Source organism: Parasteatoda tepidariorum, chromosome 6 (genome assembly GCF_982258835.1).
Source record: "Parasteatoda tepidariorum strain Cologne lab strain chromosome 6, Ptep-v5.0, whole genome shotgun sequence".
NCBI lineage: Eukaryota > Metazoa > Arthropoda > Arachnida > Araneae > Theridiidae > Parasteatoda > Parasteatoda tepidariorum.
The window spans coordinates 7,555,122-7,568,358 of NC_141760.1; the positions used below are offsets into that span (position 1 = coordinate 7,555,122).

Here is a 13,237-nt window from a genome sequence, read left to right on the forward strand (position 1 = left end):
AATTGAAAGGTAATGAAAAAAAAAATTAATAATCCAAATCCAATATCTTTCGAAAGCTTTGTAGAAATCTGAAGGCATTATGTTTTTTTTAAATTTGTTTACGACCTTCTTTCAATTGGATATAGCATCTCTCGATATTTTCTTTAAAAAAAAAAAAAGCTACTCTCTTCAACGTCGCTGTTTCAGGTGATTTTTGCCGAGCGTGCTTCTCAATGTCATAACTCGAAAACTATGAAACAATATGAAATTTCTCACATTTCTCGAGAAATGTTGAAAGAGGATTCTGATAAAGAATGTTATGGATGCGGCGCGGTTATTACTTTTTGAACTATTTTACGTCGAAATTTGAAGATTTCTTTTTTTTGCATCGCGGTATTCAGTTTAGTGAAAACTTATTAGCAGGGGAAATGATCGTTTTTCAGATCCGCAGTCTAACAGCTGTAAAAGAGTAAATCACTCTACAAATTTTGGATCAGTTTTCGAAGAATTAAAGAATTAGAATTAAGAATTTATATTGACAGTTTTTCTGAAAAACTAATTGCAGAATTTTCATTTTATTTATTTATTTATTTTTTCGCAGCTCCATACTCTTATGACTGAAGATGAAGAACAAAAACTTTCGACATTTAACTAAATTTCGAATTAGTTTCAGAGCCATTAAATTTTAAAACTTTAATGTTTATTTTATATATAATCCCGAAAAGTTAACAAAAATACATATTTTTTTCCGTTTTCTGGACAGAACCCGAGTCAAATATTCTTCTTTCATTAAGAAGAAAAATTTCGAAATATTTTAATTGAAGTGATCGATGTTAATATCTATGTAAACTAATACTAAGAAATCTTCATTCTCTGTTTTCTACTATCACGACTTCAATTCCTTTCTCGATCATTAATGTGTAGGTGACATCAGCAAAGAGAAGGCAGAGCCCCCTAGTTTCACCAAATGTTCTATCTATTTTAAAGAAAGTCATGTTTTAATTGCGAAAGAGCAAAACAAACATTGTCAGAGTTCTTGCGGACCTTAAATAACACAAATAAAACAGTCTTTTTCTTGTTCAATGATTTTTTAACAGATCTCAAATATTTTCGCTTCGCTGTTTTTAAGTCTACTTCGTTTTCTCCTTACAAGCTAAAATTTTTATGCAATTAAATAATATAAACCTAACCAGGAATTTTTTAAAAATTAACTCTTGTGTATATTTAAGTCTCACTCTTCTTTGCTACGTAGGGAGTAGTAAGAAGATGGTGATAATATATTTCAGTTTATGACGTGATATGTTGAGGTTACATGTTTTTTTTTTATTAAGTGTTATTTATTAAGTATTCTTAGTTTATAAGGAGCAGACAAGTGTAGTACATATCTATATAAACCTATATGTTCATTATAAACTTGTTCATTCAGACAAAAAAATAACTTTACTAAAAATACCGCTATAAACTTCTTGCATTACAAATAATAGTGACTTAACTTTCACTATATGATTACTTAGGATGTTTTCCCAAATACCGCTCTGCAAGGTTTTTCTTAAACTCAGTAAAACACGGGTCCCATGACATGGATATGTTCCAGTAATAATCTTAAACTAATGAAAATCTTGAGAGCAGTCAACAACTGGTTGTTTGCACTTCGAGCAGAAGAAGACCTCCCACACCCACAAATGTGATCTATGACGTCAGCTCTATATAATATTTATCAGCTAAATGCCTCATTAAAATTTATCTAAGTTTCTCTACATAAGTTAAAATGTTAATTAACGATAAGTTAATTAAATACATAGCCGTATCGCACATCGAATCAGTTGAAATATAATTTTTTCTCGTCTACTTCTTTTACTCAACTTAGATTTAATATTTATTTATGTATTTTATTGTAATCGTGTTATATTTTCGTTTTGTGTACCTGGCAACTTCGATGCATAATTAGTTAGTTTATGTTCCACGTGGCTTCGTGCCTGTCTTTGTGTTAAATCTCTGTGTAAATATATAGTTCAAATCTTTGAGAAAGAATTTAGAATACGTCACTTAAGAGAATTGATACGTGATGGGTTTGGCTTGCTGGAAATAGAATTGAATGAACAGTTGCAAACGTATACAAATGTTACGTTTTAACAACCAATCAGGATCGAGATACCCACACTATGTCACTTGCAAGTATTCCATTCATCTGACGATTCCATATCATCTTCCTAAGTTTTAAATTGGTTTTTAAATAAGTTATTTTTCGTTAAGGGCGAAACATACTTGTTTAGTTACAAAGAGGAGTTCATTACTGACTAAGTTTTTTTTTTTAATCAATTTTTCTCCAACAAAACGTTGTGGTTTAAAATTTTGCAATATCTATTCAAAATCTAAATATGATTAAAACTTGTAAAAAGATAGCTTTATTAATTTTATGATCAAAACAATATCCCATACTTTGTTACATACTTTTTAACAAGCATTTTTCTTTCTTTTTCTTCTCAAGCCTTTTTCATTCTTCTTAAAAATAAAAAATGTGAATTGCTATATAAATTAAAATTTTATGATATCACTTACCGTGATATCACTCACCATATGATGTCACTCACCATGCAATATCACTCACCATGCAATATCATTTTATGATAACACCATTCAAAGTGTGATAAATCTCAGATATTTATTTCCAATCTTTTTAAAAAGGTATGATTTCTTTATTCAAAAATAATCTTAAATATCTCATGTAAACTTTGTAAATCCTTTCTTTTTTGAACAAGATATTTTAAAAAAATACATGCTAAACTAAAAGCATAATTTTTTTTTAAAGAAACAAAAAAGAAATTAAGTTTTGTTGTGTTTCGAACTTTTAAAAAACAATTTTTGTTTAGTCAGTCTCTGGTGTTTTAAGAAATGATTTATCGCAATTGTTCTTTTAAGTTGCCCCACCTCTGACTTCGCATTATGTTTCACGTTCCGTTTCCATGACAACCGGGTGTCACGTGATAGAGAAATAAATCTAGGAATAACAATTCTTTAGATACCTTCTTTGTTTGATACCATTAAAAAGATTGATGGGAAAAAATTTTAAAAAAATTTAAATATTAAACTTAATTTATACATATTGAATTATTTTTATTGAATTCCCGGCTTGCTCTATTAGAGTGTTAAACAAATGGTAGTAAAAAAATTTTTATTTCGTAGAATCGGGAACTCAAACGTCATTATTTTCAATTTACAGCACTGGCCGATAGTTTTAATGTTAATATGATATTGTTAATTTTTCTCATCTAAATCTTCTTATTATCTTCTAATTTTTGACGTCAATAATTTAAACGTAAAATTAAATATTCTTTTAGAGGTAACAAAAGGTTTTTATTTCCAGTATTTAAGTAATTATATCTTGTTTAACCAGTAACTTATTAATCGGGATAATTACATCGCTACAATTAGAATTATTAGAAAAGCATGATTTACAGAGGTGAACGTTTAAAATGCAATATGAAAGTGGACAATTAGTTGCAATATAAAAAGAGCGCCCTTAAATTATTTTGTAATAATTATCTTATAATAATTATAAAATAAAAATTTGAGAGGGCTCTCTTTATCCCTATTATCATCATTTGATAATAATGATGAAACAATAATTATCAAATTATTGTTTTATCATTATTATCAAATAATTGTTTTTATCATCATCGTCAATGAAGTAAATTCTGTAGTAAAATAATGTAATTTGTAAACTTCACCAGCTATGTGATAAAGATTTTTCCTTTATTAAAAATCTTTTTTTTTTCTTCTTAAATTTCGAAGATATTTTATAATTTTGCTAGTTTTTTAATCATAATCAAGCAATTGCCTTATCTTTGATATTTGAAGTTAATTTATCATTATTTTTGAACTATTGTTTATTAGATAATATTTATTAAACTATTCTTTAATTCATTGAAAATCACCACAATTTATCCTTTTAAAATTATTATATTTAATAGCGTATTTCATTATTAATAATTTATTGTTTATAATGATCAAATTATTTTTTATCATTTTTATCAGGTAATTGTCTTAACATCATCTTAAAATACATTTTATAATTATAATCGGATTATAGCCTTATCACTGTTATTAAACTGTTATTTTATTATTAATAAATTAATTTTTAAGTAAAATTTCAGTCACAATTCTTTTAATCCGACAAAATTCATTATAAAGATAGATATAAAAGCAATTAAATTATGTTCACATTGTTAATTCTTAATTAAGTAACAAAAATGAATAACAGTTAAATACGAGCAATTCAAATTTAAGGTTAAATATCATTTTCACGAAATTACATCGTAGCATAAAGGCTGTGATGAAACTCCTGGCGATACACTAATCAGGAAGCAACAATCTCCCAAGGAGTAAAACTAATAAATTAACAATAAAAATAGCTGCCCGTGAACATCTTGGGTCAATAGATGTTGCCACCCGAAGGAAAGTGATTAAAATTAGCCTCTAAACCTGTCTAATAACGTGTTTATTAATGTGTGTCGAAAATCATCCGTCGTTGATTCTTGGATAGCTGTTCGTAAAATTTGTTTATTTATTGCGGATCACGAACTTCCTCATACTCCAATGATTGCTTCTAATTCGTAGAACGGTGATCTTGCTTCAGTGATTTAACACTCGCTTTCCTAACTGTTTTCTTTAACGGAATAGTTCGTATTTTTAATTTCCCAGTCATTTGAGAACGCTTTTAATTATACGCTGGTTTGCTTCAATTGGAGGAAAATTTAAGGGTTTCTGAAAAAAAATTTCCTCCTCCTTTTCTCCCTACAAATTTTCCCCTACTGCTGTCAAAATAAACAATTTATTTCAAAGTTACATATTTATCACTGACTTTTAAATGCAAATTTCACATTTTTCTTCAATTTCATTTCATAAGTTTATAGATAAATGAATTATCAAGCATTTTAGTGTATTAATTTTTTCACTCACGTCCTGAGACTCGATCTACAAAAAACGCGTTTTTTTCTTAAAAATATGAAATACTTAGAAATATATAAATTTTCTTAGATCATATAAACTTTATTTCTTTTTTCTTTTAAAAACTTCAGATACTCGTACCATGCTTAATTTTTTTTATATTTTTTTTTAAGAATATTATTATTTAAGTTCCTGTTCTTTTTCGTTCATGATTGATTATGTACTTTAAATATTTCGCTAGATTTTACTGGAGGAAAAATGATTCTACGAAAATGAATGATGAAATGAATTCTACCTTCCTTTTCGGTTTAGTTACTGCTTTCAAAACAAACGCTCATTTTGTGTCAAAACTATTTTGGGAATTTTTAAATACAACCCTAAAAAATGAGACAAGTTTTTATTTAACGAGCAGCTAGTGAGACACCAATCTGAATAATTTTTTGAAAGCTTTAAAAGTTTGAAATAATGTAGTAAACATGCATTTTTTTATAATCGTCGTTGAACAACCGGCCCAATTTTGAGTTAACGACAACCAATATTCAACTCCGTAGCCTTGTAATTTTGAACCCAATCCAGAAGACAAGGAAACTCCAGGATCAAGTATTGGGAGAAATGAAATTTGCCTTCTGGGATTGATGGAACTTTGCCTATTTGTTTGATGGAATTAACAAGATTTGGCGATACATGGAGAGGAAACACACGAAAACCTCCCACGGTTAGTCTGACTGCAAGGGGACTCTAGCCCATGATCCGTCTATTACTGGGGATATATATGCGTCAGCACTGTGATCGGTGCGAGCCGCGTGAGGAATTCGTATCGACCAACCATCGCTGGGTTTCGAACCCGATTCACTTAATTGGGAGGCGAACTCTCTGTCCTCTCAGTAAACTTATTTTGTGGTGTCCAAACTTCTTAATAAACTAAAGAAACCAACTATTACAAATGTTAACTTCCTGTAAGAATTAATATTTTGTTACTTCCGCCTCCAATTGGGGCTGAGCGCTCTCAATATTTTTTGTAACTTGTTGCCTGTAAATAGGATTAAATTTTGTTTTATGAATCCCTAATACTGTTTTGATTCCAACCTTATTATTGAATTCAAAATCGTTTTTATTTATTAAAGTCATTATGTAATTTAAAATTTATACACATTCACAGATTCAAAATTATTTACTTGAAGACGAGAAAGATGACAAGATTTCTAACTGAATCTTCAATTAATGAGTTTTGTAATTAATTAAAAAGTTTTTATTAAAAGTTTCTTCATTTTTTAAACTCAGTAATTGAATCTGAGTATTGCTTTACAATCGTCGCAAGTTCATTTTCCCCAAATTTTAATTAAAATATATCTCAGTTTGCTGTTATTTGTCATATTCCTCTCCAAATTAAAAGAAATGTGCGATTTCATAATTGGAAATCACACTTAATTTTTTTTATTGTTTTCATTAAAAAACACAATGCAATTATGTTTTAAATTGAAAAATATCAGGCAATTTTAACCTATAAGAAATGTGTGCTAGTTTTCAATTGTGGGATTTGTAAATTGATTTACTTCCAAAGACTCATTATGCACAATATTATAATTAAATTTCTGCTTCTCCATGCAGTAATTATGTTTATTAATTTAATAAACGTTGGGAACTTCGGGAAACTTTATTCTAAGAATAGAGCTGCATTATTTTTTGTTTTGTTTGTTTCTTTACCTCTTCGCTTTACGTGAAAAGCTTCAGAATTAATTTTTAATCTTAAGTAGACTGAAGACGTGTTGAATTATCTTAGAAGTTTCTGAAATCATAATTGTTCACACCTGTTAAATTATTTAAGAAAATCATCTTTAAGTAGACTAAGACTCTTAACTTCTTAAATGCCGCGAAGAGAATTCTTCAATAAAGTATATTATATATGTTTTTTGAATACTAGTATTTAACATATATATATACTTCATTGAAGAATTCTAGAAAATCTTCTGGGAAGAATTCTGAAGAATTCTTCTGTATTGAATATAATATATTTATTAAAAAAATTGAAGCAATCTAAAACATACACAAATAAACATTTCTTAAAACAGGTCGATTGCTCATAGATTAAAAATTATTTTTAAACTTAATTGCCTTAAAATTTGTTGAATGTTACGAAGAACATTTTTTTGAAAGGCTGATTGTTCTTTATATGATATCAAGGAAAATTTATATGGACTAATATTAACATTTTAGAGCGTTGCATAGAATAAAAGAATAGTTGTTCAAACACGTTTTTAAGTAAACCTGAAAATGTATTGAAATTATGTTTATGTTGAAGTATTTATTTCAAAAAAAGGGTGTTAATTAACATTTTAATACCATAGGATCTGAGATTAAGAATCTAAAATCAAAACTTTCTAAGCAGAATCAATTCAAAAAAAATTTTGAAACAGAGTCGGAGTCGAAGAAACTTTTGCAGGATTCGAAGGCGAAACAATTTGTTCTACTCCAACTCTGTTATTTAAAAGAAGCAATAACGAAAAAAACAATGGAAATAAAAATATGGCCACCGAAGCGTCTTCAGGGGGTACCAGCTCCGGAAGCCATAGAACAGAACTTTTTCTATTGAAAGAGCCAGACAAATGTCAAAATTTTTTCTTTCAGTACCCCGAAGGTTTGTAAAAGTCCAGGAAAAATTTGTTGTATTATATTTTCAAGATTTTGTGTGAAATTTCTCTTCTGATTTGATTTTATGTATTTTTTGTATTTTTCCTGGACTTTTACAAACCTTCGGGGTACTGAAAGAAAAAATTTTGACATTTGTCTGGCTCTTTCAATAGAAAAAGTTCTGTTCTATGGCTTCCGGAGCTGGTACCCCCTGAAGACGTCGGCTTCGGTGGCCATATTTTTATTTACATTGTTTTTTTCTTTATTGCTTCTATTATTCTTTCGTTTGAAAATTCTGCTGCTTTGCGCGTTTCTTTCAAAGAAAGTTCTGTTATTATGGAATTAAATATTTTGTATTCTTTTACTTCTGTTATTTAAAAGTTAGATTATTTTAGCCCTGCAAAAAGGAAACAAAAAGATCCTTTGAAAATTATTTAGAAAAATATTTATAATTCTGTAATCAAATCTTACTCGAATGACCCTTACAATCTTACTCGAATGACCCTTACAATTTTTAAAATTATATTTAATCACAATCTTAATTAATCACACTCACTTAGAATCTATGTTGAAACAAAATATTGAAAAAGAACACAGCATTAAAACTATTGAAATATCGAGATTAATAGATGATTTATAAAGAAGTTTTCTTTTAATTTATGAATTCCAAAATCAAATTTGTTTAGCAAAGCTAGTAAGTTACTAAAAAAATATGCAAATAAATTTAATGTATCATTTTTAATAGTATCTAAGCTTATATCTACGATTCAGTAAACAAGTTGTGTCATAAGACGTTCATATATGTGACAGTGTGGGTATGGAATATTGATATTTAATTCTTTTCTTATAATGATTTTGTACATTATCAATGCCTCTTATTTTAACCGCACATAAAAAGTAAGAAAAAAGAAATATACACGAAGAAAAAAGGTATTGTGAAAACTACCCTCATATGGTAACATTTTACAGTTTTCTGATTCTATGATAACACTAAAAAAACCCATAATTTTTGTCGAAGCTCTTAGGTAATGATTTTGGCAAAATTAACAATAAAATATGGTGTTATAATATGAGATAAAATTTGGTAAATGTAAAATTTGGGAATTTTACCTCGGTCCCTTAGAGTAGCATAAAAACAATTTTTTCGGTTAAGTTTACTTTTCATTACAGTAGTTCATTACTTAGAGTAGCATTTCACACTAAATGTGGGATAATAAGAGCTATCATCTTGAAAACCAGAATTTTCGGTAAACCGTTAACATATGAATGGAAAAATTATTAAATACCGAATATACATACATATTTTTTTTTTTAACAAAAATTATGTTTTTTTCTTTAGGATCCATTCAATACGGTAATTTTGATTATAATATTAATACTTTTCTGGGATTCGGTAAGAATTTTAATTAGTTATGAGACGGAATCGGAGATAAGCTCTCAGAAAAGTCTAGAGTTAAGAGTCCAGTTTGAACATTTAGACTACCGACTACACAGCTCTGATTTACATGATAATATGTAAAATCGTTAATCGTAGAGAAATCTGTAACATATTAAGAACTTGTTGAATATATTTTTTTTCATTGTTCTTCATATATGTTAAACGCATGAAAGTTTTTCTTGTAAAAAACGGAAAATAAGGAATAAAAAAGTAAGAACTTTTCGGAAGATATTTAGTAGCTGGCTATTTACGAATGGATTTAAAACTTAATAGAAAACATATTTATATAAACATATAGGTACCTCGACAGATTTAGTTTTTATAGAAAGATTGATAATTAAAAGTGCAAAAAGAAGTTAAAATATTTAAAATTTTTGAGAACTAGAAACAGAATCTTAAAAATTTTTCGCTCAGAAAGATAAAAAAAAAACCACTTATAATATTTATGAAATTAAGCTCGTTATCTTTTTCATTAAATTCATTACTTTCTTAAAAACGAAAATTCCTTTCCATTCAGTTCTGAAAAATCTAATCATAAATTGGTGAGCGAGACTTCTGAAAAAGGATAACAACTTTCTTATTAAGTTTCGGCATGAATGACTTTTTTATCTTTGCCCTTTCAGAAGAGTGATTATTATTTTTAAAAGAAAAATATTTTAAATTTGTATTGAAAATATTTTCTTAGCTTTCGCTTCGTAATTTCTCAACGAACAAGGCATTGGAATACATTTCTCAATATTTGTTTTTCTAATCTCTCAAATATCGATATTATTTTTAAAGATATTAGTGATTAAAATTTCTTAATAATTACTAGGAGTAGTAATTACAAATGAAATTCTAATCTAGTTTTGCAATGTAAAATGTTTCAAAGATCAAAAATATTCCAAAGAGAAAAATTTCATCTACATTAAAAAATGGTTTAAAATAGAACTCTCTTGTAATAACTTTCCACCCACTCTTTCAGGATTTTATCTTCTAATTTTTGAAACGTTAGAAAAATACTGCATTTATACTTTTTCATCGAAACACCTTAAAATGATCTTTAAAATTTTCTAAACTAATATTGTATTTATTTTTAAAATATCGACATCCTTTTAATTTTATTCAAAAACTGAGATTTAAAAATGTAATTTATTTTAAAATACCACTATTTAAGAAATGGCTTTCTTAAAAAGGTGTTTTCTTCTTAATAATTTAATATACTTTATTTCCGACTTATTACTTTTTAAATAAATAATAATATATGTGACATATTATGGGCAAAAAAATATGTTCTACACACTTTTAAGTTATTAAAATTTAGAAGCTAATAAATTTCGTTCACCAAATTAGAAAGATAAGGATGCAATGTCCCTTAGATACCGATTAAAAATTATTAATTGGAATTTTATTAAGTTTTATTACATTCTGAGAGTCTTATCTTCAGTGTCTCGTAATTATTTATTTTTTTCTCTAACTCTAACAAATTTCACGTTCAAGTTTAAACCCCGTAATTCACAGACATAAAGTTCACTAATCAAATTGTGATTGAGTAAAATTCTTTTTCACAGTCTAATAAAGGGGAATGAGCACTTAATAATTCAAGAAACGAAGCGTAGCCAAAAATCAATTTCAAAATAAATTGCTTAATTCAAGTGGTCAACCAGAAAGAAAAGACAAGATGGCTTTGTAAAGAAATTCTTTCAAGTGTGAATTTGTCACCCTGGCAGCTCAGTGGTTCCCAATTTGTGGTGAGGTATCTTAACTTTCTCCCTTTTCAAAGTATAAAAATAGTCTCTGGGTCAGGATAAAATGGTAGCGAAGAAGCGAAACACTTCAATAGTTTGCTAAAAACAGATGCAAAAATGTCGTCCCTTAAACCTTTTTTTCTCCCCATTCACTTTAATTTTTAGTTTCGTTTTTTCCTTGTTCTCTGTTTGTATTTACTGAATTGTCTTCTTCTTTTCCCTAAACTCTTGTCAAAAAATAGTTCTAATTATTACTTTCCTTTTAAAGTTCACACCAGACTTTAAATTTCCACAATATCTTGTCATCACAATATCTCTGTTGTTATTTACCGAACTGTCTTCTCCTTTTCTCCAAACTCTTGTTAAATTTCCACAATATCTTGTCTTCACAATATCTATGATGTTATTTACTGTACTGTCTTCTTTATTTCCCCAAACTCTTGACAAAATTCTCTCCAATTATTACTTTCCCCTTTAAAGTTTTCTTCGGACTTAAAATTTCCACAAGATCTTATTATCTCTCTTATAAATCTCGTTTAATAAAACTGTCATCTCCTTTTCCCCAAACTCTTGTCAAAATGAGTTCCAATTTTTACTTTTCCCTTTAAAGTTTACATCAGACTTTAAATTTTCACAAAAACTTTTCATGATTATTAGAGGTAAAGTGAGAGTAAGAGAGGAAAGAAATAAATAATATAAATATACCCCAAAAAAGTAATTTTATTTATATAAAAATATGTGGCTGAACTTGTTAGAGCTTAGCGTCATAATTTTAAGGTTGAACATAAGATTACGTTGACTAAAGTTCATGAATTGCGAAGTACATTAAAAATTTTCACCTAAAATTTAAATAACCACCAAAAATTCCCTCACACGTTTTCCGAAAATTTCACGCTCTACTTTTTCCGTTTTTCTGAAAAATGTAATTTTGTCTCCTTTTTAGTCTAGTTAAAGGTATCTAACTTTTTTACGAGAAATTTGTAAAAATTTTCAGAAAAATATAATTTTAAAATTATTTGAAGTTCTGCCGAATAAATATATTTTGTTAAAAACTTTTATTGAGATAAAATTGGGGGAAGGCATAGCTATAGGCATAGCTAAATGTGCGGGAGGTATAGCTATAGATATTGGATCATAGAAGAGTAAATTTATTCACCTGAAAAATAATGCATAAAACGAAGCTGTTTTTTTTTTTAAATTTATTTATACTTAAGTGGTACAAATAAACAAAACATTATTTATTTAGTTTTTTATTATATTCGTTGTTCATAGAATGCTGGGAAATAAAAGAAAACAAAAGCTGTAAAAAATGTATTCAATGTTAAATATTTTACACTTTTGTTCGATGCATCGTAAAATGAAAAAAAAAAAAGAAATTTCTTTTTTCTTTTCAAAAAATTTCTAAAAATTTAAGTTTTTAAATTTAAATTGTAAGTAAGTAAAAAGGCTTAAAACTATCATTATTATATCTTTATTAGTATTATACATTAATCATTCAATTACTTTTTCGTATATAAAAATAATTTATTAACATTTATATTTTAAATAGGTAAAAAAAATTTAAGTTATTCTTATTTTTCCTTATTATCATAAAATATTAATTAACCAGTTATTTTTTTCACATGGTAAAATATAAATATAATTCATAATTGGTTAATTTTTTTTAATTTTAAATTTAATAATTAAATTTAGTTAATTTTTATAGGTTTTAAGATTTATGCTTTAAATAATAATTTTATTGCCATTTATTTTTATTAGAATAAAATATTAAGTAAATAATTACTTGAAGTTGATAGTTTATTTTGTGAAAAAGCATAATTTTACAACAATTTGAAGAGAGAGAATGAAAAAGGGGGAAATAAAATCTCATAAAGCCATCACTAGATGGCAGTGCTATTGTTTTGACCGTGGCATTGCGGCATCAGCAGACCTATGGGATACATTAACGCTTCCGAAATTGTGTGATATTTGTTGTGATAAATTTCCAGTATTTACAGGAATCTTTTCATACGTTGTGTTAATTTTTTTTTAAAAAAAAAAAAAGATAAAGGTCAGTAAATTTCTTTCACTCCTTTGCGAGATGTTTGTAAGTTTTTGAACTTATTAGCGTGATGTAAGGACTCGCACATTGCCAGTTCAAATTTCGTAAATCGGTTTTCTCTTCGGGCCAATTATTTAAACAGCTTTAATCCCAGTCTTAAAAATATCGTAGGTAATAGGACAAAGGTTGTATTTTTAGTTATGATTCGCATTTTTCGTGAGTAAAAGTGTCTGCTTATACCCTTTTTGGACTGTAAAGTGTCAAATTTCAAGGTTAATAGTAATGACATCTTTTGACAATCTCTATTTATAAGCGCGGGATCTTCAAGATTCTGAATATGCTGTGATAAATTTTTACATTCATTGAATGTGCTGATTACTGTACAATATTGGGAATAAGATCAGTTTCATTTAGATTACGTTGTTTAATTATATAAAGTGCTACCCTTGTATCTGTAAACATCTTATCTCTTTTCAT

General features: G+C 27.5%; 1 protein-coding gene across 34 annotated transcripts in view; it reads left to right on the plus strand.

The window, feature by feature from the left end:
* The window catches only part of EndoA (SH3 domain containing GRB2 like, endophilin-A), a 128,627-nt gene that overhangs the window by 79,872 nt on the left and 35,518 nt on the right, over positions 1 to 13,237 (plus strand). For 9 of the 34 annotated variants that reach the window (XM_087165385.1, XM_087165365.1, XM_087165373.1 and 6 more), the window contains exon 1: positions 12,892 to 13,032. The exons of 8 other annotated variants lie outside the window; for them this stretch is intronic. The gene's annotated coding sequence lies outside the window, so the exon portion shown is untranslated. Of the gene's footprint in view, positions 1 to 12,605; positions 12,770 to 12,793; positions 13,215 to 13,237 lie in introns of those variants that run through there. 17 more of the 34 variants (XM_016057767.4, XM_087165374.1, XM_071179114.2 and 14 more) reach the window with 10 other exon arrangements.